Source organism: Mobula hypostoma, chromosome 13, assembly GCF_963921235.1.
Source record: "Mobula hypostoma chromosome 13, sMobHyp1.1, whole genome shotgun sequence".
NCBI classification, from domain to species: domain Eukaryota; kingdom Metazoa; phylum Chordata; class Chondrichthyes; order Myliobatiformes; family Myliobatidae; genus Mobula; species Mobula hypostoma.
Window position 1 is genome coordinate 61546302 of NC_086109.1, and position 23098 is coordinate 61569399.

The 23098-nt window shown below is 43.8% G+C and overlaps 1 protein-coding gene and 1 long non-coding RNA gene across 8 annotated transcripts in view; one reads left to right on the forward strand and one right to left on the reverse strand.

Annotated features, from left to right (window-relative positions):
* The window catches only part of lrrk1 (leucine-rich repeat kinase 1), a 282207-nt gene that overhangs the window by 233917 nt on the left and 25192 nt on the right, over positions 1 to 23098 (reverse strand). The window lies entirely within an intron of this gene.
* Positions 53 to 21873, forward strand: LOC134355631 (uncharacterized). Its single transcript, XR_010020137.1, has 3 exons — positions 53 to 187; positions 2077 to 2168; positions 18173 to 21873. It is a non-coding gene; the product is annotated as an uncharacterized LOC134355631 (long non-coding RNA).

Consider the following 23098-nt stretch of genomic DNA (forward strand, 5'->3'; position numbering starts at 1 on the left):
TCACCCCGGCTGCAAATTAGGATCGGCAGTATTCAAATCCCTCGACCGCACTCACTGATTTGAAGACGACGGAGATTGACATGGATGCTACAGTTACGATCAAGCAGGGACCAAGAACAAACTGAGGCACTCTGTTCTGGTGCTCAGATATCGTCAGACTCTCCCAGGATCTAAAAGCAAAACTGAGGTACTCTTGGGATTGTTTATCACCCAAACATTACTGAATAATACATCTGTTGTCAGGATCAAGTTGGCCTGGATTTTTTTCTGTTTGGACAGAATGTTCGACCGATTGCTGCCTGAACAGAAATAGCTTTCCTTCCCTCATTTCACCAAAACGTGTCATCAAATCAAATATACAAAATGATACAATCACTAGCACACACAGACATCATTTAAACTGATTACATGCAAGTCCTTTTTCCACTATTTCTCCAATTCTGTCTTTAAGCAACAGCTGAGTCTCTTGATTTGCTTCTGTACCTCAGCACCCGAGGATTAGGGGTCTGGCCTCACCCCAAAGCTGCAGCACATAATTCTGGTCAATATTCCTGTGCAGTACTGAATGGGGGGCTGGTCTACCAGGGGCAATCTTGCAAATGAGACATTAATCCAGGGCTCTGTCTGCCTCGCCATTAGCACTGTTTTGAATTGGCACTGTTCTAACTTATCTCTGGTGTTCTGCTTAACTATCAATATCCGATGTAGAAGACGAAAAACAAATTTTTAATTCAGTATCACATTGCAGTTTGTCATCGTCAGAGAGATACACCATGGAAACAGGCCCGTTGACCCAATGAAATGGGAACACACCATCGTTCCAGGAGTCATTTTTACACTAATCCTACCCTGAGCAATTTTATTCCATATCCACACTCCCATCAGCTCCCCCCCCCACCCAAATTCTACCATTCGCCTACACACTAGGGGTAGTTTAGTGGTAAATTATCCTCCTAACCTGTCCTATTTTGGAATGTGGAATGAAATCACAGGATTCAGAGAAAACCCTGGGTCACAGGGAGAACATGCAGACTACAGACAGACAACAGCTGATGTCAGACAGAACCCAGGTCTCTGGCATTGTGAGACAGAAGCTTTACGAGCTACAGCATAGTGCTGTCCTGAAGTAGGGCCTTATGAGTGCTTGCTATCGGTAAAAGTTACCAAGCGGACCTCAACCTTGTCGTGGTTTGGAGGCTTGTCTGCCTCAATGACCTGAAGAGCTATGTTGGCTGGGGTCAGGCCTTTATGCTTTGGCTCTTGGTAGGGTCACCCATGCCAAACAGGTCAAAGGGTAGAGGTCAGACTAAGAGTGGTCTACCGGTCCTCCAGGTTCAGGGGTTCAGTTCAGGGCTAACAACCCTGACTGGTCAAAACAAAACTGTTATCTGAGACAGCTACATTGACACGTATGTTTTGGTCTTGTTCTATATTGGAACAGTTCTGAAAGTCAAGTTTTTTCTACAATTTCTAAAGCACTAAAAATTAATTTACAATCTAACAAATTAACTGTGCTTTTTGGAATAATTCCTCAAAATATCCGCGGTATCTCTTTGTCTGATCAACACGTTACTGCATTTGTCACATTGCTAGCTCGGAGGGCCGTTCTGTTGATGCATCGGCTCCCATTTTGTCACAATGGTTCTCTCAAGTGATGCTATGTCTTAGTTTGGAGAAAATTAGAAGTCGAAACTTTGAACCTATGTTTGATTTCGAGAAAAGATGGGGTTCATTTGCTTGCTATTAACATTTGAGTTAATTGATAGATTTCCTTCAGGATCTAATTGTAAATTTTTGTATTTTTTTTTGCTGGCAGTTTGATGTTTATCTTTTTTTTTTTAAGAAGCTTTTTGTATAACGCATGGCTCCGGAGTTGAACACCCAATGGGTTTTCTTTTCCTATCACTTTCTTTTTCTTTAGTAGGGTTTTTTTCTTTTCGAAGTTTTCAATCTTTTATTATGAATGTCTTTTTTCTTCTCTTCTTTCAGGCATTGTAAGTGATGTTTACTTCGATGTACTCTTGTTAATTTTTGATCGATAATAAAAAGATTAATAATAAAAAAAAACTGTTACAGAGACTGCAATGAAGAATCCCTCTATAGCTGTGTGCGACGATATGGACAGTCAGACAGGACTGCCTAAATGCCAGCAGCATAACGGACAGGAAGTAAGTAAAAGTTACCTCTAACAGTGAATTTGCTTCTAAATATTTTATTGTCTCCAAAGCATTTGGTACTTCTAGAAAACATGAAAATTCTGATTTCTCTTCCTTGCTTTTTATGTAATTTTCTTTCTTTGGCCTTGGAGGAAGAGCAGGAAAGCTTCATTGATTGATTCCTGAGAGGTGGGGATTGTCTTAGAGCAAGATTGGACCTATTGGTGCTGGAGATAAGGAGAGTGTGAGAGAGAGAGGTACTCTTTTTGACACATACAAGATTCAGTGTGACCTTGATAGGGTGTATGCTATGAAGATATCACCCTTGCTGGAGGCTGTTTAGAGCTGGAGGGTGAGCATGAGGAGGAGTGTTTTATCAGAGGGAATTTCTAGTAATCAAAAGAAAGGTGAGGAGGATGGCAGGTAGCTAGCTTTCGGAGTGGGGGAATCAAGCGTTCCAGCATTGATTCAAGAAGGTGGCATTAAAGCCAATGTGAACGCTGAAGCAGGGAGTGGCAGTTGCTCCCATTTCTTGTCTGGTATTCTTACAAGTGACACATTGGGGAACTTACTTCAGACCATGCAAAAAGAAGGAAGCGCTCAGCTGACTGGCTTTGGTTAATACATCTTCATATTATCGGATGCATACAATTGACATCTTCTCGTGTACATCTGCGCCTCAGCACCCACTGATGCAGGCTGCCATTGTGAACGTTAGTTTGCAAGAAGAGAAAAACAGAGTTAAAATTTCAGGTCTATAATCTTTCAAAGTTTTGCTGACGGATCAATGACTTAAAATGTTAACTTCTATTTCTCTCCCCGAGATGCTGCCCGACTTTTTGAGTGTTTCCAGCACTTAATGGTTTTTATTTCAGAATCTTCAACATTTGCAGTTCCATTTAAAATACGCACTAATTTTCTATTTTCCTTTCCCACAGTCTTTCATTTAATTGTATCCATCCACTGGCTATAGGTGTCACTGAAAGGCCAACTTTTACTGCCCTTGTCCAATCACACTTCATGCAGTAAAGCTGCAACACTCTACTGAGGGGTCGGGCATACCAACTGTTCCCAACATCTATCAAGTACCTGCAGGTCAGAACAGCAGACACCTCAGGGAGGGTACAGATAACAGATGGTAAATGATTTTCATAATATAGGTTTGCAACTTCCTGTTTATAAGTTGCACTTCAATGTTTGCTAAATCTTGTGGCAGAAAGTGGATCTGTGGGTTGGCACAGACAACTCATCTCTTATAAATTTTCAGAATTCCTTTGGAATTACAGTATTTGGTAATGTTACACTGGTCAGGAAAAGACAGAGGCAGTTTGGTATAGTTGAGCTGTAAGCAGGCCAGAGTTGCCCCACTTTGTTCCAATTTTTAAGATGGGGCCGAGCTTGGCTCCACCTTGTTTCCATTGAAGGGGCCAGGTCTGACTCCACCCAGTCCCCATGGGAGGGGGCCAGGTCTGACTCCATTTTGTCCCCCTGGGAGGGGGCCAGGCCTGGCTCCATCTTGTTCCCATGGGAAGGGCCAGGATTGGCTCCATCTTGTCCCCCAGGGAGAGGGTCAGGCCTGGCTCCACCCTGTCCCCCTGGGAGAGGGCCAGGTCTGGCTTCATCTTGTCCCCATGGGAGGGGGCCAGGTCTGACTCTATTTTGTTCCCCTGGGAGGGGGCCAGGCCTGGCTCCACCTTGTTTCCATGAGATTGGGCCAGGACTGGCTCCACCTTGTTTCCATGGGATTGGGCCAGGACTGGCTCCATCTTGTCCCCCAGGGAAGAGGTCAGGCCTGGCTTCAATAAATAACCATCCATGAAAGATCGTACACAACAGTGTATATAATTAGTGTGTAAAAGGTAAGAAACTGTGCAAATAGAAAAGAATAAATAAGCAATAAATATCAAGAACATGAGATGTACAGTCCTTCAAAGTAAGTCCACAGATTGTGGGAACAGTGAAGTTGAATGAAGTGATCCCCGCTGGTGCAGGAGCCTGATGGTTGAGGGGTAATAACTGTTCCTGAACCTGCTGGTGGGAGTCCTGAGGCTCCTGCACCTTCTTCCGAATGGCAGCAGCAAGAAAAGAGCACATCCTGGGTGGTGGGGGTCCCTGAAGATGGATGCTGCTGTCCTGGGACAACACTTCATGTAGATGTGCTCAATGGTGGGGAGGGCTTTAACCGTGATGGACTGAGCTGTATTCACTATTTTCTTTTGGATTTAAAGTTTATTTTTAAATCAGGCAAAGGATGGTTGCTGGCACAATTAGCAACTGGCTCTACCTGACAAATACTCTGGTGGAATCCAGTCCGTGATACATCACAGCTCAGACTCCTCCACAATTGCCCAGGCTCCACATTGAAGATCTGAGTCATACTCTCCCTAGGGTGAGGGGAGAAAGTGGGACTAGCTTTTCCCAAATACTTAAGAGTAGGAAACACTATTCTTCACCCAAAAGGTGGGATTCAATCCACGGAAGGGGAAGGGATCGGGAACGCTCCTGCCTCACAGAGGGGGAAAGGGAACCGTGGGCAAACGGGGCCTGTTAGATTGACATCTTAAGACCATAAGACCATAAGACAAAGGAGCAGAGGTCAGCCATTCGGCCCATCGAGTCTGCTCCACCATTTTATCATGAGCTGATCCATTCTCCCATTTAGTCCCACTCCCCCATCTCACCATAACCTTTGATGCCCTGGCTACTCAGATACCTATCAATCTCTGCCTTAAATACACCCAATGACTTGGCCTCCACTGCTGCCTGTGGCAACAAATTCCATAGATTCACCACCCTCAGACTAAAAAAATTTCTTCACATTTCTGTTCTGAATGGGCGCCCTTCAATCCTTAAGTCATGCCCTCTTGTACTAGACTCCCCCATCATGTGAGACAACTTTGCCACATCCACTCTGTCCATGCCTTTCAACATTCGAAATGTTTCTATGAGGTCTCCCCTCATTCTTCTAAACTCCAAGGAATACAGTCCAAGAGCAGATAAACGTTCCTCATACGTTAACCCTCTCATTCCCGGAATCATTCTAGTGAATCTTCTCTGTACCCTCTCCAACGTCAGCACATCCTTTCTTAAATAAGGAGACCAAAACTGCCCACAGTACTCCAAGTGAGGTCTCACCAGCACCTTATAGGGCCTCAACATCACATCCCTGCTCCTATACTCTATTCCTCTAGAAATGAATGCCAACATTGCATTCGCCTTCTTCACTACTGACTCAACCTGGAGGTTAACTTTAAGGGTATCCTGTACGAGGACTCCCAAGTCCCATTGCACCTCAGAACTTTGAATTCTTTCCCCATTTAAATAATAGTCTGCCCGTTTATTTCTTCTGCCAAAGTGCAGAACCATACACTTTCCAACATTGCACTTCATTTGCCACTTCTCTGCCCATTCTTCCAATCTATCCAAGTCTCTCTGCAGACTCTCCGTTTCCTCAGCACTACCGGCCCCTCCACCTATCTTCGTATCGTCAGCAAACTTAGCCACAAAACCATCTATTCCATAATCCAAATTGTTGATATACAATGTAAAAAGAAGCAGCCCCAACACGGACCCCTGTGGAACACCACTGGTAACCGGCAGCCAACCAGAATAGGATCCCTTTATTCCCACTCTCTGTTTCCTGCCAATCAGCCAACGCTCTATCCACGTATGTAACTTTCCCGTAATTCCATGGGCTCTTATCTTGTTAAATAGCCTCATGTGTGGCACCTTGTTAAAGGCCTTCTGAAAATCCAAATATACAACATCCACTGCATCTCCCTTGTCTAGCCTACTGGTAATTTCCTCAAAAAATTGTAATAGGTTTGTCAGGCAGGATTTTCCTTTAAGGAATCCATGCTGAGTTCTGCCTATCTTGTCATATGCCTCCAGGTACTCTGTAACCTCATCCTTGACAATCGACTCCAACAACTTTCCAACCACCAATGTCAAGCTAACAGATCTATAATTTCCTTTTTGCTTCCTTGCCCCCTTCTTAGATAGCAGAGTGACATTTGCAATCTTCCAGTCCTCCAGAACCATGCCAGAATCTATCGACTTTTGAAAGATCATCGCTAATGCCTCCGCAATCTCCACAGCTACTTCCTTCAGAACACGCGGGTGCATTCCATCTGGTCCAGGAGATTTATCCACCTTTAGACTATTCAGCTTCCTAAGTACTTTCTCTGTCGTAATTGTGACTGCGCACACTTCTCTTCCCTGCCACCCTTGAGTGTCCGGTATACTGCTGATGTCTTCCTCAGTGAAGACTGATGCAAAATACTCGTTCAGTTCCTCTGCCATCTCCTTTTCTCCCATTACAATTTCTCCAGCATCATTTTCTATCGGTCCTATATCTACTCTCACCTGTCTTTTACTCTTTATATACTTGAAAAAGCTTTTAGTGTCCTCTGATATTATTTGTTAGCTTCCTTTCATAGTTAATCTTTTCCCTCTTAATGACCTTCTTGATTTCCTTTTGTAGGGTTTTAAAAACTTCCCAATCCTCAGTCTTCCCACTAATTTTTGCTTCCTTGTATGTCTTCTCCTTTGCTTTAACTTTGGCTTTGACTTCTCTTGTCAACCACGGTTGCATCCTTTTTCCACTCGAAAATTTCTTCTTTTTTGGAATATACCTGTCTTGTACCTTCCTCATTTCTCGCATAAACTCCAGCCACTGCTGCTCTGCTGTCTTTCCCGCCAGTGTCCCTTTCCAGTCAACTTTGGCCAGTTCCTCTCTCATGCCACTGTAATTTCCTTTACTCCACTGAAATACCGACACATCAGATTTCAGCTTCTCTTTTTCAAATTTCACAGTGAACTCAATCATGTTATGATCTCTGCCTCCTAAGGGTTTCTTCACCTCAATCTCTCTAATCACCTCCGGTTCATTACACAATACCCAGTCCAGTACAGCCGATCCCCTGGTGGGCTCAACAACAAGCTGTTCTAAAAAGCCATCTCGCAGACATTCTACAAATTCTCTCTCTTGAGATCCAGTGCCGACCTGATTTTTCCAATCTACTCGCATGTTAAAGTCCCCCACAATTAGCATAACACTGCCCTTCTGACAAGCCTTTTCTATTTCCAGTTGTAATTTGTAGTCCACATCCCTGCAGCTGTTTGGAGGCCTATAGACAACTGCCATCAGGGTCCTTTTACCCCTGCTATTTCTTAGCTCAACCCATAAAGATTCTGCACCTTCCGATCCCATATCACCTCTTTCTAATGATTTAATATCATTTCTTACCAATAAAGCCACGCCTCTCCCTCTACCTACCTTCCTATCCTTCCGATACACCGTGTATCCTTGGATGTTCAGCTCCCAGAGACATGCATCCTTTAGCCAGGTCTCAGTGATGGCCACAATATCATACCTGCCAATCTGTAGCTGTACGACAAGATCTCGGTGAGGTATTTATAGGTTGGCTGAACAAGTGTTTTCTGTGCTGCTGTATTCTGTGACTCTCAATTGATACTGAGCCAGAGAGTGGAAGGAAAAGGGATTTCCATCATTACAGCCTGTGCAAGGGCGTGGCACACCACCTTCACCTGCAGGTACGGTCTAATCATGTTTACATGGGTTGGAATCAGATCTCTATCTGGACAATACACAGTCTGCTCCTTTGTGTGTTGGTTCTAATGTATTCACCAGCTTCGTTGCAAAGAACAAATTGTTCGCAGGCTGAACAGTGGGGGAAAAAACAGAATTGTTTGCCAAAGGCATGTTCCAGTCTACAAGAATGGAATACATTAACAAGGTCATTCAGCCCTTCGACAGCTCTGTCTGGATTATGGCTGTTCCATATCACTTAACTCCTCCGGTAGCAAAGATTGATCCACATTCCATTGCTTTTATTTTGTGAGGATGGAGTGGAGTTTAGGATGACTGAGAGAGCTTTAAAACCCCATTTACTGGTTGATGTAGTACTTCCTGGCATCAGCTGGTCCTAATGTAAAGGTTGAATTTCTTCTGGATTCTGGGCGAAGTGAAATATTTTCCAGTCCATTATCTGCCACACCTATCACCCATTAAATCAGAGAGAATATACACTTAGACATACAGTGGCCACTGTATTAGACACCGCGGTGGAACCCAGTGTGGTCTCCTGCCTCTGGAGTCCACTCACTTCAAAGTTCGATATGTTGTGTATTCAGAGATGTTCTTCTGCACACCACTGTTGTAACACATGGTTATCTGATTTACTGTCACCTTCAAGTCAGCTTGAACCAGTCTGGATCTTCTCCTCTGACTCCTCTCATTAATAAGACATTTTCACCCACAGAACTGCCACTTAATAGATGTTTTTTTTTGTTTTTCGCACCATTCTCTGTAAACTCTAGAAGCTGTTGTGCATAGAAATCCCAGGAGATCAGCAGTTTCTGAAATACTCAAACCATTCCATCTGGCACCAACAAACATTCCACATTCAAAATAACTTGCATTACACTTTTTCCCTATTCTAATGTCTGGTCTGAGCAACAACTGAACCTCTTGACCACATTTGCATGCTTTTATGCATTGCGTTACTGCCACCTGATTGGCTGATTAGCTATTTGCATTAATGGACAGGTGTACCTAAGCTTTTATAGATATGTAAAAAGGAAAAGACTGGTAAAGACAAATCTAGGTCCCCTGCAGACAGAAACAGGTGAATTGATTATGGGGAGCAAGGACATGGCAGACCAATTGAATAATTACTTTGGTTCTGTCTTCACTAAGGAGGACATAAATAATCTTCCAGAAATAGTAGGGGACAGAGGGTCCAGTGAGATGGAGGAACTGAGCGAAATACATGTTAGTAGGGAAGTGGTGTTAGGTAAATTGAAGGGATTGAAGGAGATAAATCCCCAGGGCCAGATGGTCTGCATCCTAGAGTGCTTAAGGAAGTAGCCCAAGAAATAGTGGATGCATTAGTGATAATTTTTTAAAACTCGTTAGATTCTGGACTAGTTCCTGAGGATTGGAGGGTGGCTAATGTAACTCCACTTTTTAAAAAAGGAGGGAGAGAGAAACCGGGGAATTATAGACCGGTTAGCCTAACGTCGGTGGTGGGGAAACTGCTGGAGTCAGTTATCAAGGATGTGATAACAGCACATTTGGAAAGCGGTGAAATGATCGGACAAAGTCAGCATGGATTTGTGAAAGGAAAATCATGTCTGACGAATCTCATAGAATTTTTTGAGGATGTAACTAGTAGAGTGGATAGGGGAGAACCAGTGGATGTGGTATATTTGGATTTTCAAAAGGCTTTTGACAAGGTCTCACACAGGAGATTAGTGTGCAAACGGTATTGGGGGTAAGGTATTGGTGTGGGTGGAGAATTGGTTAGCAGACAGGAAGCAAAGAGTGGGAATAAACGGGACCTTTTCAGAATGGCAGGCGGTGACTAGTGGGGTACCGCAAGGCTCAGTGCTGGGACCCCAGTTGTTTACAATATATATTAATGACTTGGATGAGGGAATTAAATGCAGCATCTCCAAGTTTGCGGATGACACGAAGCTGGGTGGCAGTGTTAGCTGTGAGGAGGATGCTAAGAGGATGCAGGGTGACTTGGATAGGTTGGGTGAGTGGGCAAATTCATGGCAGATGCAATTTAATGTGGATAAATGTGAAGTTATCCACTTTGGTGGCAAAAATAGGAAAACAGATTATTATCTGAATGGTGGCCGATTAGGAAAAGGGGAGGTGCAACGAGACCTGGGTGTCATTATACAACAGTCATTGAAAGTGGGCATGCAGGTACAGCAGGCGGTGAAAAAGGCGAATGGTATGCTGGCATTTATAGCGAGAGGATTCGAGTACAGGAGCAGGGAGGTACTACTGCAGTTGTACAAGGCCTTGGTGAGACCACACCTGGAGCATTGTGTGCAGTTTTGGTCCCCTAATCTGAGGAAAGACATCCTTGCCATAGAGGGAGTACAAAGAAGGTTCACCAGATTGATTCCTGGGATGGCAGGACTTTCATATGAAGGAAGACTGGATGAACTGGGCTTGTACTCGTTGGAATTTAGAAGATTGAGGGGGGATCTGATTGAAACGTATAAGATCCTAAAGGGATTGGACAGGCTAGATGCAGGAAGATTGTTCCCGATGTTGGGGAAGTCCAGAACGAGGGGCCACAGTTTGAGGATAGAGGGGAAGCCTTTTAGGACAGAGATTAGGAAAAACTTCTTCACACAGAGAGTGGTGAATCTGTGGAATTCTCTGCCACAGGAAACAGTTGAGGCCAGTTCATTGGCTATATTTAAGAGGGAGTTAGATATGGCCCTTGTGACTACGGGGGTCAGGGGGTATGGAGGGAAGGCTAGGGCGGAGTTCTGAGTTGGAGGATCAGCCATGATCATAATAAATGGCGGTGCAGGCTCAAAAGGGCCGAATGGCCTACTCCTGCACCTATTTTCTATGTTTCTATGTTTCTATAAAGTGGCCACTGAGTGTATAGAATATACCTATTTGTCCTCTGTATTCTTGGGCCCATAACCTAGTCTTTGCAGCCTGGCCTGTTTTACAGGGCACACACTCCTGTTTTTTCACCCACTGTTGCCTTATTGTCTTCATTCCCTGCCCCACCACACACACACCTTACACCCCAGACCAGGTGCTCCCAGATATTCCTGGAAAAGAAGATTTTGCAAATGAGTCCCAAATATCCCTTTTTTTTGGCTTTGGCCTTTCTTTAAGAAGCAGAAGAGCTCAAAACTAACTTTCAGCCTGCTGAGAGCCAATCTTATGTGTAGTTACAAGCTAATTTCATCATTACACCATCTCCACTTGGCATTTCTTGAAAGGTCAGAATAAATTCTCTCTCTATATTCAAGGAAACACAAACTAAGAATACGTAACGGTGTGTCTTGTCTTTGGAATTTAACCTGTTTTACTAAGTTTTAATCCCTTTGCTTCTCCAAACAGGGCGCATTCTGGGCCTTACCCCTTCAATTGTTTGTCGATATACAAAGCACAGTCATACCTACAGATACAAATTGCGAAGAAAACTTTAGGAAATGAAGCAAGCAGGATGGGAAGCTGCAAATTAATACTGTAAAGTCTCCATGTAGACAGCTAGACCACACTATCCAGATCAGGACAATGTAGACAATAGCTTGATGGAGTAATGCCCTGTTTGATGAACAGCACCGATAACTACTGTTTCTTGCAATCACTACAAGTCCTGATCCCATACCCAGTCTAGAATCCCTGGCCTGTGCCCCTCCCAGCCTGGATTGGGAGCAGAGAGTGGAAAACCACCCAGCAAAATGTCAAATACACAAGTAAGTCGGCAGAGGCTGGAAATCCAAAGCAACACACACATACACACACACACACACAAAATGCTGGAGGAACTCAGCAGGTCGGGCAACATCTGTGGAAATGAATAGATAGACAATGCTTCAGACTGAAACCCTTCTTCAGGACTGAGAAGGAAGGGAGATGATGTCAGGATAAAAAGGTGGGAGGAGGGGAGGGAGGGGAGCTGGAAGGCAATACGTGAAGCGAGGTGGGTAGGAAAGGTCAAAGGCTAGAGAGGAAGGAATCTGATAGGAGAGTGGACCATAGGAGAAAGGGAAGGTGGAGGGAAGCCAGGGGAAGTAATAAGCAGATGAGAAGAGGTAGAAGGTCAGAGTGGGGAATAGAAGAAGGCAGGAAGAATTTGTTTACCGGAAGGAGAAATCAATATTCATGCCAACAGGTTGGAGGCTACCCAGGCTGAGTACAAGGTATTGCTCCTCCACCCTGAGGGTGGCCTCATCTTGACACAAGAGTAGTCTATGGATCGCCATGTCAGGATGGGAGTCAGCATTAAAATGCTTGGTCACCGGGAAGCCCTGCTTGTGGCAGATGGTTTCGATGAAGTGGTCCCCCAATTTACAATGGGTCTCACCAATGTAGAGGAGGCCACATTGGGAGAACTGGACATAATAGATGACCCCAGCAGATTCACAGGTGATTCACCTGGAAGGACTGCCTGGGGCCCTGGATGGAGGTGAGGGAGGAGGTGTAAGAGCAGGTGTAGAGCTGGATGGACGTATATGGGCTGGCCGCCTGCAGGGAGATTAGTGGGTAGGGACAAATGGACAAGAGAATCACAGAGACAGCAATCCCTGAAGAAAGCAGTTGAGGCGGGGCGGGGGGGGTGGAATGTAAAGCTGGGTTTAGTGGTAGGATCCCTTTGGGGGTGGCGGAAGTCGCGGAGGATGACGCATTGGACACGGTGGCTGACAGGGTGGTAGGTAAGGACAAGAGGAACTTGAACATTATGTCAAAGTTGTTTCTCCTTTCACCTGTTCCCAAGTCCAGTGAGAATGCCAGCAAATTGCTCTGCCCTCCGTCTACATTAGTAGTTCCCAAACTTTTTTGGATTACCACCTTCTTGGCTCCCAGACCACATCCCTTTTCTCCCTTTCTGGTGATTACATAAAAACTATAAAGAATTTTGATTTGTAATGCACAATGAAAGAAAACAGGAACTGCAAATTCAAAGCAGTGATAAATAATTGCAAAAAATATTCAAATCTATTTAAGGCTACAAATAAAATTATTTTTTTAATTACAGTAAGAAACAATTTTCTTCAACTACTTTAGAGCATACATTAGAAGACCAAGTATTCACTCCTTCATTGCTTTTTCCACTTTTTGAGATGGATAGGCTTGGTGGAGAGAGATCAGCTTCTCAACATCAGGCTGAATGAATAAACTCTCTTCCTGGGCTTCCAGCCAGATACAGGTGTCAATTAAAACCAATGTTTCAATGACAAACTCCGCCATCTTCATCAGGGACGATGCCTGGGAATGTCTAGTCTGGTGGTATTTATACTCCTGCAGTCCATCCCTCCTGATTGGCTAGTCCTCATCCAATCAGGTTTCCACCCTGCTCAAGTGCCTGGACTTTGAGGAGAGGCCTCTGAGTCCACCGGCCTTATACCCCAAATGCTTCTTCAGATACAGTCGTTCCTCGGTATCTACGGGGATTGGTTCCAGGACCTCCCGCGGATACCAAAATCCGCAAATGCTCAGGTCCCTTAAATAAAATGGCATAGTATTTGCATATAACCTACGCACATCCTCTCGTACACTTTAAATCATCTCTGGATTACTTATAATACCTAATACAATGTAAATGCTTTGTAAATAATTGTTATACTGTATTGTTTAGGGAATAATGACAAGAAAAAAAAAAGTCTGTACATGTTCAGTACAGATGCAACCATCGTAGCTCTTCTGGGAACGCTGATGCTGCCTCGGCTTCAGCCGATGCTGACTCTCCCGTGATCTTTAACTTCCTGAGGCTGTAGTGCTTTACGTAGCTAGCCAGCCATCCCTCACTAGCCTTAAAACCCCTTCCTCTTGCTCACAACACAAGTAGCGAACGAATGAGACGCTAGGCAAACAATGAGTGCTGGAGAGAGACTGAGGATCTGTGAAATGGCGGGAGGCTACAGCAGGGTATGCCTACACATCCCTTCATTCGCATGGATTCAGTGTAGTGCTCAGCGCGTGGCAAATACAACTTTTGCTTTTTGGAACTTTCTGGAATTTTTTTTTGAATATTTTCGATCCGCAGTTGGTTGAACCTGTGGATATGGAGGGCTGACTGTACGTCGAAGACACCTTCGTAGTGTGACCTCATGGACTCCAGGTACTCCAACAGTTCCACCACCATCTGATCAGTAGACATCCAAACATTCAATTTATGATGGAGATGAAGAAGAATGGTTGCCTCCGGTTCCTGGACATTCTAATTAGATGGAAACCAGATGGTAGCCTGGGACATATCAAATGGACTTATACCTCATCAATAACAGCCACCATCATGCCTCCCTACATAGAGTTGTCCTTTCTACTTGGATTAACTGTGCAAAAACTATTTCGGACCCAGGGAGTCTCCATGAGGAAACAAGACGACATTCCTACAGAATGGCTACAGAGTGAGGAAATCAATCGGGTCCTTAAAAAGGCCCGAAAAACCAGGAAATCCAACAACAAGGAGGAACCCGTCACTACCGCCTGTCTTCCCTATATTTCCATGGTTTCTAGAAGGATTGCCAGGATCCTAAAGAAATACCGGATTAATACCATCCATAAGCCCATCGGGAAGCTCAAGTCACAGCTTATGTGGGTGAAAGGTGACCTGGGACTCAGGACATCTGGATTTACAGGATTCCCTGTGAACGCACAATATCGTATATCGGCCAGATGGGAAGCACGGTGGAAACCCACATCAAGGAGCACAAGAGGTGTATCTGTTTGGTTTACCTGGAGAAATCAGTGGTAGTAGAACATTGCGTTCACTATGGCCATAGTATTGACTTCAACGGCACAAAACTATTGTGCTGCACCAATGGCTTTTGGGACCACCTGCTGAAGGAAGCCATTGAAATAAAACTAGAGAATTTTTTTTTTTAAACAAAGATGAAGGCTTTGCTCTGAGTAAGAACTGGAATTTGATTATAAACAAGGTGGGAGAGTGGAAACCTGATTGGATGAAGACTAGCCAATCCAGGGGGACAGACTATGGGGGGTCTAAATACCACCAGACTAGATTTGCCCAGACATCAACCCTGATGACGATGGCAAAGTTTGTCATTGAAACTTCAGTTATAATCGATACCTGTACCCAGCTGGAAGCCCGAGAACAGTTCATTTGTCATATACACTGAGAAAGCACTAGATCCTTTTTCATCAGGCTGAATGTCACTCAGGTGTGTCAGATCCCCACATTAAGCAAGTTGCAGTCTGTTTCATTGCTTTGAAAGAAGCTGGGTGACTACACTGAAACCAAGCTCCACTGAATAAGATAATGGAAGTGCAATAAGGAACACCTTGGTATCTTTCCACAGTGTAGGATAGCATTTAGAGATTACCTTCTGCAACCAAGAGTTACGCTATAATTTCTTGAACTTGGCTTCAGCTCAAAGTCATTTTGCAGCAAAATCACTTCTTCCTCCATCCGCCCTGTTAATTCCTCATTACAAGAGTTCAGGAATGGATTTATTACCCAATCTGGAATTAGGATCAAGTGAAGATCCTGAAATCTCTCTGAAATCTTTATGCAGCTCGCCCAGGTGGGCACTGTCTACCTTAAGATCATCATCTGGTATTTTTTCTTCCTCTTCCAACTCAGAGGCTCAGAAATTGGCAAAGGTTCTGACGGCTGATGCACTTACAATCAATAGGTTTAATTTGGACAGAAATGTGGAGATGACTGATCTAACTTTGTTAAGATTCACATTATTTCCTTGCAATTGAAGATTCACTTCATTAAATTTTGTGAATAATTTTAACAAGTAAGCAATGTCATGCCTAATATTAAGTTGATTACTGAATGAAGCTTTCGAGTCTTCAAACAATTTTATAACAGTTTCAAAAAGCACATGAAAGCACCTCAGGCAGCTTCCTTTAAAAGCTATCTGACCTCTGTGAGCAACAGCAGGCATTTAAACCTCATGATTCTCAAAACAAAGCTTTCAAAATAGCAAATAGTCAAGAATTGAGAGCATGGGACAATTTTATTTACTGGTGCAGTGACAGTATTTAATGATTTGTGCTGCCAAACGGTTTTTTTTGTGACAAGATGTTGTCGGTGAATTACACAGTGAATGATAAAAACGTCAGTACAGCTTTTTTAAAGAAAGTAGTAACCGCACTGTGGAATCCTGTCATTGATTGTGCCCCATCTGTTGCACAAGCAAGAACATTGGTGTTTAGAATGTCTTTCTCTGTGAACATTTGCTCAACAACCCAAAATATTGACTCCCCTTTTATATCTGTTTTTAGTCCCCTTGCAAATAACTGTTGAATCATGCTTTCATCTTTTATGAAGCAAACATAACCAAGGTTCATTTCCTGGCAGAATTGACTCATCCAAATATAGAGCAAATTCTGTTGTTCTAAGTATACTGCACAAAGTGTCTTTCACATTCTCAGATATTTCATCTATTCGTCTTTGAGCGAAACTGTCACTGAGCAGAAACGCTTTAATTATTTGGTCCAGTGACTTACGCCACCTCAAGCGCTGGGGAATGTTATGATGCCATCATAGCCCGGGCAAAACATGACTCTGCCTTAAGGTGGGGCCGCAATATCTTAGTTGGGCCGTGGGCTAGAGAAATAGAGTCAAAAGAGCAGATTATGAACTTTACCACATTAAACACCATACCCTAATTCACAGGAATTGTGTCACCGTGTGATTAGAGTATGGGAATCATACTAGCTAACACTGTACTACAGTAGTGAACAGCAATAACGCATGAGTCAGGCCTAGAAATAACGATTTCTTCAGTCCAGATTTCTTATGCTATGCCGAATAGAGAAGTGTCACATGGCTTTTCAACAACTATAACGCACTTCAAGCAAAGTCTAAGAGAAGTGTGAGTTATCAAGAGATGAGGTGATTATGTGATCATCGTAAAGAGACACCAAGGATCAAAAGCTTACAAGTAATTCATTTAAATTAAACCTGCAGTCCCTTAGCTGCCCCCCTTGATATTGAGTGCCCCCCCCATCACCCCCTCTAACTTTATCACTCCTTTAAAAACTCCTATCGCCCACTCTGGAACCACTGGTTGAAATTCTAGGTGAGGAAAGGGATGAGCAGAGTGATAACAATAACTGTACATGACAGAAATCCACAGATCATGAGCAAATTTGCCTTGGAGCTTGCCCAATATTGGCATCACGTCAAGTCGAGTGTATTGCCTATGGTGAGGTGCAGGTACAATAAAAAATCGGCTTGCAGCAACATCACAGACATGTGGATTCAAACACTATAATCTATGTTGGGATGGTGTTTGGTGAGAAAATGGCCAATGCATTCTGTACAAAGTAGCAGAAGATTGCACCAGCCAGAGGTTATTTTTCTCACTCCTGCATCAATGGACAGTAAAACAGGCAGCTTGTAATGCCTGCCAATCCCATAGGTTACTCAAGAGACAACATTTCATTATCTCCAGGGATCCTTAGCAACAGACCAGGCAAGAACAGGAGCAGTCATGGGCCAAGGTTGGACAGACCAGAGGATCAGAATGTCCAACTCCTGTCACCAGCTGGAATCCACCCACAGCGAGGGTGGGGCACAATTATGCCCCTTCTTTTTCTCGAGGAGCTCACGTGGCAACAGGTGGGGTGAAATCAAGATGGCACTAAACAGAGACTCCTTCGCTTGCATCTTCAGAAACAGCTCCATTTCTATCTTTGATATCTCTTTCTTTCCCTTTTCAGGGTGTGGAGGGTTCTCTTGAAGATCCTGACCTGGAGTTACTCTCTGACTTGGGTTCTTTGCGGGATTGGGACCCACTCTCAGGGCTTCACAACCGGCCGCTTTTTGATATGCCAAGGATGCAGCCTGGAAGACTAGTGTGCCTACAGGGTTCCGGCATTTCATGGCTCTGTGGACGTGCTGATTCAAGGCCGGTGCCCTTGACTGAAGCATCGCGGGAGAACATGGAACATCGGGAGCAGCAGGCCAGCTATGGTGGGGGGTTACGTGTCCTGAGAGCTGTGGCTTTTTGGTGCTGACTCTCTGGGCTCAGAGCTCAGAAAAAGTGACACAACAGACATTTAACATCATCAGTCAGCGAGTTGCTTGTTATGTCTCCATCTCACAACACACTGGAGGAACTCAGCAGGTCGGGCAGCATCTGTGGAAACGATCAGTCAACGTTTCTATTCAAACATACTGAAGAGCCACAAAGGCCCTTTAAAAATGTTTAACTTTCCACACACTACCTGATTTACTAAATGAGAGATGGGACCTGATTTTATTCACCGCTGTAATAGCAGTACTTAATGATGTGTGCCACCAGACACTTAGGTTTCTTGCAACAAGGTGCTGACTGTGAATTACACATTGAACGTAAAGTATGTTCAGTACAGCTTTTTTCTAGGAAGTGATAATCCCACGGTGGTGTCCTGTCATTGATGGTGCCCCAACTGTTGCACAAGCAAGATTGTTGAGCGAGTGGAATGCCCTTCTCTTTGAAAAATTGTTCACGTCTTTTTTTGTTGTGTTTTATTTCAGATTTCCAACATCTGCTGCAGTTTTTTTTTTGGTTTCCATTTACAGTGGAATGAGGGCACCCGTCAAGAATGTCTCATTCCTGCTATTTATGTTGTCTGTCTCAATGAAACAACATCACACAGAAGGGAGTTCAGAAGCCCAAGGACAAGGTGGCAGTGACAGCAATCAGCTTGTCTTCTCAACACAAGTCGAAAAGCAGACTGTTAGTATCTGAATCCCAGATCTACAAGTCAGTCTGGGGCATCCAAACTGGGAGACAATTTTGCCATACTCACCATTAAACAGAGAGTTATTTTGCACCAGATCACACCGACCTTTCAGTTCCTGGTTACAACTTCCCCTTTTTATGAACTCAAATCTACATATTTTAAAATGGCACACAATAATTACTTAAAAACACAAAGTTCAGAAGCAGGGCTGAATGGAATGATCTGTCTGCTGGGAACTTTCTATGAGATGGATGTTTTTGACTGAAAAGTGGTTTGCCAAGTATTTTGGAAACTGAGAGATTGTTTTGAAGTCTTTTTGGTCAATAATTTAAACTTAGTCATGGTTTTCCTACCCGAAGTTTAGTCATACCTATTCTTGGTGTTGCAAAGTACAACTCCCTTTCAAAGTTTTATTCAACCTTATTCTGGCAATTTTCCTAGGTCATATTTTCCAAGATTATTATTTTTCCCCTATGATTCACAGCACTGGAACAGGAAGAGGAAGCTAAACAGAACTCTTGAACAAGTAAGGGGAAGCCGGCTTCATTCTCAAAAACCTGGGGGCACAAATTTACAATAATTGGCAATTAAATAGAGATGAAATGGGTTAGCACACATATTGAGCCAAATGTGTTTGTCTGCTTCATCTCCAACAAAATGGAGTGGCGCTACTGGACATCATCATTTTTATTTGAGGAAAATGTTGCTTGGTGTTGGACAGAGATTGGATCCAATTGCAAGGGGATGTGCTCCTTTCTCAGGACTACCAATTAATTAATTGGGTTATTCCACTTGGCACTCTGTAGGAATGGTGGTTAGGCTGCTCCATGGCCACTAATTGTGAGCCATTTGTGCATTATAAGACCATAAGGTAGAGGAGCAGAATTAGGCCTTTTGGCCCATCAAGTCTGCTCTGCCACTCCATCACGGCTGATCCACTTCCCTCTCAGTCCCAGTCTGCTGCCTTCTTCCCGCATCCCTTCATGCACTAACCAATCAAGAATCTATCAACCTCTGCCTTAAATATACCCAGTAATTTGGCCCCCCACAGCCGCTTGTGGCAATGGCTTCCGCAGTTTCACCACTCTCTGGCTAAAGGATCCTGGAATCATTTTTGTGAACCTCCTTTGAATCCTCCCCAATATCAGAACATTCTAACCTCCCTTGTGCTTTATAAAGCCTCAATATTACAATCTTGGTTTTATATCTTGGCATTTGCTTTCCTCACCACCGACTCAACCTGCAAGATTCTCAGATTCTCAACCTGAGAATCCTGCACGAGGACTCCCAAGCCACTTTGCACCTCAGATTTAAAAATTTTCTCTCTACTTAGAAAATAGTCTACACCTTTATCTCTTCTACCAAAGTGCATGACTATACATGTCCTGACACTATTTCATCTGCCTCTTCCTTGCCCATTCTGCTAACCTAAGTAAGTCCTTCTGTAGACTCTGCTTCCTCAAACTATCTGCTCCTCCACCTATCTTTGTATCGCCTGCAAGCGTTGCAACAAAGCCATCAATTCCATCATCCAAATCATTGACATATAACACAAAAAGTATTGTTATTTCTTCAAAGAATTCCAACAGATTGGTCAGACAAGATCTTCCCTTAAGAAAACCATGCTGTCTATCGCCTATTTTATCGTGTGCCTCTAAGCAGCCCAAACCACATCCTTAACAATCGACTCCAACATCTTCCAAGCCCCTGAGGTCAGACTAACTGGCCTATAATATGCTTTCTTCTGCCTTTCTCCCTTCTTGAAGAGTGGAGTGATATTTACAATATTTCTGTTCTCTGGAACCATTCTAGAATCCAATGATCCTTGAAAGAATATTACTAATGCCTCCGGGGTGTATGGGGTGTCCGGGGAGGGGTAGCACCTTCGGTGGTGGGCTTGTTGTGCTCCGCGCAGGGGCAACTCAGCCACCTTTGGTTGCTCCTGCCAGCCGGCTCTCACCTGTCACTCCAAGTGATCGTTTGCATGTGACAGTGGCCACGCCCCAGTGCACCGCTTCAACAGGCCGGCTAAACCAGGTGAGGGTAGCTGGGAACCTCCAACCCCGGTGAGATAGGGAGATGACGACCCCAGCATGTGAAGCCAGCTCTGGCACAATGGGCAAATGAGATCAACTGCATGCTCCAAAGGGCAAGAAGGCGGTGCTGCAACACTTCACGGAGAGCGAAGGGTAGGACAAGGCACAGAAGGCAACATGTCTATCCACTGCAGCTGAGGAAGTATCCAGACGTGATGGTTTTTCATAGCATTGGTCCAAGATTTTTGAGGCCAAGAGAGTGGAACTGCCCCAGTGCAATGTTTTTTTTTCCCCACAATAAAACTTCTCCCGCACAGGTTTTATCTGTACAGCACAGACAAACGTCATCGTCGGAAACAATGAACAACCAACACTAATGCCTCCACAATCTCCTCAGCTACCTTCTTTCAGAACCCTGGAATGTGGACCATGTGGTCCAGGTGACCAATCTACCATCAGGCCTTTCAGCTTCCCAGGCACCATCTCCCTAGTAATGGCAACTTCACACACTTATGGCCCCTTACACTCAAGTTTCTGAGATACCGCTAGTGTCTTCAACAGTGAAGAATGATGTAAAATACCTATTCAGTTCATCCGCCATTTCCTTTGCCCCCATTACTACTTCTCCAACTTCATTTTTTAGCAGTCCAATAGCAATTCTCACCTCTTTTACACTTTATACTGTATATCTGAAGAAACTTTTGGCATCCTTGTTAATAGTATTGGCTAGCTTACCTTTGTATATCAACTTTTCATTCTTTATGACTTCTTTTTAGTAGCCTTCTGTTGGTTTTTAAAAGCTTCCCGATCCTCTAACTTCCCAATACTTTTTGCCCTATTATATGCCCACTTTTTAGCTTTTATGTTGGCTATGACCTCTTGTCAGCCATGGTTGTGTCATCCTGCCTTTAGACTACTACTTCTTTGGGATGTATCTAACCAGTACCTTCCATCCATTGCTGCTCTGCCATCATCCCTGCTAGTGTTCCCTTCCAATCAATTTTGGCCAGCTCCTCTCTCATGCCTCTGCAATTCCCTTTACTCCATTATAATACTGATACATCTCCTTCTTCGTACTGTCCACAATTACAGGATGAAACTAAACATCCTCCACCCAAGAGCGTATTACATCATGACCCTGAACACCCCCCACCCAAGAGTGTATTACTACCTACATTGCTGCGTGTGGGGCACTGGCTTTTGTGCTAAATGATTGCACATTCCCCAAGATGTGGCAATGACTCGATTTCAAAGATGTTTCATTGGAGTTAAAGCACTTTGAAACACCCTCTTATTGTGGAGGAAGCTGTCTTATTATGCATGCATAACGAAGAACTTCAGTTTCCAGTGGGAGATACGAGGGGCTCACCCGAAAGTGGAAGCTACTATGGTGACCAGATTGCACGCGGACAGGGTTGAGTGGCAGTTCAGTAATAAAATGTGTTAATGCAAATCCATGCTAAGTTTGTCTTTATTAAGAACAAACATAATCAATACTAGGAAAATAGTTTTCACCCCCACCTTGGGGTGCTAGCTGTAAATTCCAATAATCTGGTTAGACTAGGTCAGGCCATGAGTATTTCTACAACGTCAGTGTCTAGAGTTCTGCATGAATGAAGCAGATGAGAAGCAAACATCACACCTTGTAGAAGAATGCTGTGACACTGAAACAGAACCACACAGACCTCCAGTGATCTTACACCTCCACACTCACAGTCCTAATGTAGAATTGTCAGAGCCGCTGCAATTCATCCAGTGCCCTCGGGTATACACAATCATGTCTAGGAATTGTGCATCTATCTACCTTCAATAACATACTTTATTTCTAATTATTTACAAGATCGTGATGGGTATACAGAGATTGGGTGAACCCAACAGTTTTATTCTTAGGGAAGGGGAATTAAAAACTAGAAGGCAGAGGTCTATGGAGAGAAGCGAAAGATTCAGATTCTTAATTGGAATCAGGTGTATTACTGACATGTCGTGAAATTTGTTCTCTTGTAGTACAGTGCAAAGATATTAAAAAATACCGAGTTACAATAAAATATTAAATAAATAAACCATCCAACAGAGGAATAATGAGGTAGTGTTCATAAACCGTTCAGTAATATGATGGTGGGGGGAAAAGAAACTGCCCAAAATGGAGAATGCAGGTCTTCAAGCTCCTGTGCCTTCTCCTCGAGGGTTTTAATGAGAAGAAGCAATTTAAAAAGGACCCAAGGTGTGCTGTATATTTGGAATGAGCTGCCAGAGCAAGTGTTTGAGGCAGGTACGATAATGACATTTCAAAGACATTTGGGTAAGTACATGGACAGGACAGATTTATGGGGACAAAGGCCGCATGCGAGCAAATCGGACTAGCTTGTGGGCACTGTGGTCAGGGTGAACAAGCCAGGCCAAAGGGCCCGTTTCAATACTGATTTAACCTACAACTATTTCCTTGTAATGTGCTCCTGTTGCCCATTCCAGGAACAACAACCTGTTTAATATTGACTGAGTACCCTGCAGCATCATGCAGTCTCGGGACAGGAGGACTCATAATAAAATATTACCCACAAGGCAAGGGAGCAAAATCAGGCCATTTGGCCCATCGAGTCTGCTCCGCCATTCGATCATGATTGATCCATTACCTCTCTCAAACTCATTCTCCTGCCTTCTCCCCATAACCTTTGCACCCTCAT